Below are 4,144 nucleotides of genomic sequence, written 5' to 3'. Positions count from 1 at the left end.
AGACAAGGCTTGTGCTGGAGGCCTCAGGCAGAAATCAAACTGTTGAAATGCTGGTCTATCCCTCCTGCTCCTCTCGCAATCTGTATTTTTTTTTTTTTAAATGTATTTTACATATGTAAAGGAAAATAAAGAAAGATATAAACAAACAAGTAACACTCTGGTCTTTGCCTGAGCTGAGAAACTCCCTGCTTTGAAACACAGAAGAAAACTGCTGATCGGCAGAGTTCCCTGCCCCTCCTTCCTCAAAACTCCCTGCTCGCAGCTGCAGGCACCACGGTTCCTCCTCTGCGTCTGCCTTGCTGTGTCTCCCGCCCGCTCGTGAGTGAGGCTCCACGGGGCGGTCCGAGTCAGTCAGCCTCCAAGAGCCGAGGCCAAATCATTTCTGTCTTTCTCCCCCCTCTCTCCCCAGTCTGTGCCTCTTTCAGTCACACACATTCCTTCTCTCCTCCTCCTCCTTCTTCCATTTCTCTCTGTTTCTCTGTCGCGCGCGTTCTCTGAGCCCCTTCGGAAAGCTTTCTGTGTCTGCCCACTGCCCTCATCCCTGATCTGGCCCCACAAAAAGCTGAGCTGTGGACACGTATTTGGTGTGTGTAAAAATGCAAACAGAGCGCCGAGGCTGTGTGGCTCTGGGGCGGTCCGAGTCAGTCAGCCTCCAAGAGCCTAGGCAAAATCATCTCTGTCTCTCTCCCCCCTCTCTCCCCAGTCTGTGCCTCTTTCAGTCACACACATTCCTTCTCTCCTCCTCCTCCTTCTTCCATTTCTCTCTGTTTCTCTGTCGCGCGCGTTCTCTGAGCCCCTTCGGAAAGCTTTCTGTGTCTGCCCGCTGCCGTCATCCCTAATCTGGCCCCACAAAAAGCTGAGCTGTGGACACGTATTTGGTGTGTGTAAAAATGCAAACAGAGCGACGAGGCTGTGTGGCTCTGGGGCGGTCCGAGTCAGTCAGCCTCCAAGAGCCTAGGCAAAATCATCTCTGTCTCTCTCCCCCCTCTCTCCCCAGTCTGTGCCTCTTGCAGTCACACACATTCCTTCTCTCCTCCTCCTCCTCTCTCCTTTTCTCTCTGTTTCTCTGTCGCGCGCGTTCTCTGAGAACCTTCGGAAAGCTTTCTGTGTCTGCCCGCTGCCCTCATCCCTGATCTGGCCCCACAAAAAGCTGAGCTGTGGACACGTATTTGGTGTGTGTAAAAATGCAAACACGTCGTCTTCAGAGAGGAAAATTCCACTCTGGCCTGCCTGCCGCTGCTTCCTCAGGGGCCCTCTGTGGGGGCAGGCTCTCAGAGCTCTGCGAATGAGCCGAAGCCAAGCGGCTTTGGACGTGACTTGCGGACACTCAGGCGTGTAAAACCAGCAATGCTCCAACGAGCATCCTTTTTATTTTCTCTTTGTGATTAGTGACATTGAATATCCTGCTCCAACTCTTTCTCCATTTCGCTGAGCTATCCCTGGGTTGTAATGAAAAAAAAATAAATAAAAAGTCATCGCGCACCAAAGAAATTTCTGTGCTGCTTTGGATTTTCTGTCACTTTTTTTTATTTTTGATTTCTGTTATACAGCTAGAGAAAAACCTTTCCCAAGGAGCTCTGCGAAGACATAGGCCACGGCTCTGTCTTGTGGCCTCTGTGACTCTTCTGAGAGGAAGAGCTTGGCTTTGGCTCATTCGCAGAGCTCAGAGGCTGTGCGGCTCAGGTTTCGAAAGGCTGCGGCCTGCCCCTGGGCTGACCCCTGTCTTCGCAGAGCTCAGAGGCTGTGCGTCTCTGATGGCGAAAGGCTGCCGCCTCCAGCCTGCCTCCTGCCTCTGAGCCGTGCTGTGACTCGTCTGAGAGTAAGGCTGCATTCTTCCCCCCTGAGCCGTGGCCCCTGTCTTCGCAGAGCTCAGAGGCTGTGCGGCTGGCTCTGGTTCGACAGGCTGCATTCTTCCCCCACCAAGAAAGGCTGCGGCCTGCCCCTGGGCTGACCCCTGTCTTCGCAGAGCTCAGAGGCTGTGTGACTCGTCTGAGAGTAAGGCTGCATTCTTCCCCTCTGAGCCGTGGCCCCTGTCTTCGCAGAGCTCAGAGGCTGTGCGGCTGGCTCTGGTTCGACAGGCTGCATTCTTCCCCCACCAAGAAAGGCTGCGGCCTGCCCCTGGGCTGACTCCTGTCTTCACAGAGCTCAGAGGCTGTGTGACTCGTCAGAGAGTAAGGCTGCATTCTTCCCCCCTGAGCCGTGGCCCCTGTCTTCGCAGAGCTCAGAGGCTGTGCGGCTGGCTCTGCTTCGACAGGCTGCTTTCTTCCCCCACCAAGAAAGGCTGCGGCCTGCCCCTGGGCTGACCCCTGTCTTCGCAGAGCTCAGAGGCTGTGTGACTCGTCAGAGAGTAAGGCTGCATTCTTCCCCCCTGAGCCGTGGCCCCTGTCTTCGCAGAGCTCAGAGGCTGTGCGGCTGGCTCTGCTTCGACAGGCTGCTTTCTTCCCCCACCAAGAAAGGCTGCGGCCTGCCCCTGGGCTGACCCCTGTCTTCACAGAGCTCAGAGGCTGTGTGACTCGTCAGAGAGTAAGGCTGCATTCTTCCCCCCTGAGCCGTGGCCCCTGTCTTCGCAGAGCTCAGAGGCTGTGCGGCTGGCTCTGCTTCGACAGGCTGCTTTCTTCCCCCACCAAGAAAGGCTGCGGCCTGCCCCTGGGCTGACCCCTGTCTTCGCAGAGCTCAGAGGCTGTGTGACTCGTCAGAGAGTAAGGCTGCATTCTTCCCCCCTGAGCCGTGGCCCCTGTCTTCGCAGAGCTCAGAGGCTGTGCGGCTGGCTCTGCTTCGACAGGCTGCTTTCTTCCCCCACCAAGAAAGGCTGCGGCCTGCCCCTGGGCTGACCCCTGTCTTCTCAGAGCTCAGAGGCTGTGTGACTCGTCAGAGAGTAAGGCTGCATTCTTCCCCCCTGAGCCGTGGCCCCTGTCTTCGCAGAGCTCAGAGGCTGTGCGGCTGGCTCTGCTTCGACAGGCTGCTTTCTTCCCCCACCAAGAAAGGCTGCGGCCTGCCCCTGGGCTGACCCCTGTCTTCGCAGAGCTCAGAGGCTGTGTGACTCGTCAGAGAGTAAGGCTGCATTCTTCCCCCCTGAGCCGTGGCCCCTGTCTTCGCAGAGCTCAGAGGCTGTGCGGCTGGCTCTGCTTCGACAGGCTGCTTTCTTCCCCCACCAAGAAAGGCTGCGGCCTGCCCCTGGGCTGACCCCTGTCTTCGCAGAGCTCAGAGGCTGTGTGACTCGTCTGAGAGTAAGGCTGCATTCTTCCCCCCTGAGCCGTGGCCCCTGTCTTCGCAGAGCTCAGAGGCTGTGCGGCTTTGAAAACACAGAAGAAAACTGCTGATCGGCCGAGTTCCCTGCCCCCTCCTTCCTCAAAACTCCCTGCTCGCAGCTGCAGGCACCACAGTTCCTCCTCTGGGTCTGCCTTGCTGTTTCTCCCGCCCGCTCGTGAGTGAAGCTCCACTGGGCGGTCCGAGTCAGTCATTCTCCAAGAGCCGAGGCCAAATCATCTCTGTCTCCAACCCCCTCTCCCCAGTCTCTGCCTCACATTCCTTCTCTCCTCCTCCTCCTCCTCCACCTCCTCCTTCTTCCCTTTCTCTCTGTTTCTCTGTCGCGAGCGTTCTCTGAGCCCCTTCGGAAAGCTTTCTGTGTCTGCCCACTGCCCTCATCTCTGATCTGGCCCCACAAAAAAGCTGAGCTGTGGACACGTATTTGGTGTGTGTAAAAATGCAAACACGTCATCTTCAGGGAGGGAGCTCTGCGAATGAGCCGAAGCCAAGCGGCTTTGGACGTGACTTGCAGACACTCAGGCGTGTAAAACCAGCAATGCTCCAACGAGCATCCTTTTTATTTTCTCTTTGTGATTAGTGACATTGAAAATCCTGCTCGGCATAGCTGCGAGACGCTGCTTTTCTTGCAGGGCCCTGCCCGCTCCCTGAGCTGAGAACCTCCCTGCTTTGAAACACAGAAGAAAGCTGGCTGATCGGTCGAGTTCCCTTGCTTCCTCAAAAAAAAAAAAAACTCTGGTCTTTCCTCGCAGCTGCAGGCAGCACGGTCCCTCCTCTGCGTCTGGCCTGCTGTTTCTCTGGCTGTTCTCTTGGCTTGACAGCGGAGGGGATTTCTCTAACGTGCCTCGGTCGGCCTCACAGAGCGGAGGTCTCCGCATGC

The sequence above is a fragment of the Oryzias latipes genome, chromosome 20 (genome assembly GCF_002234675.1).
Source record: "Oryzias latipes chromosome 20, ASM223467v1".
NCBI classification, from domain to species: Eukaryota; Metazoa; Chordata; class Actinopteri; order Beloniformes; family Adrianichthyidae; genus Oryzias; species Oryzias latipes.
Note: the sequence above shows the minus strand (reverse complement) of the source record.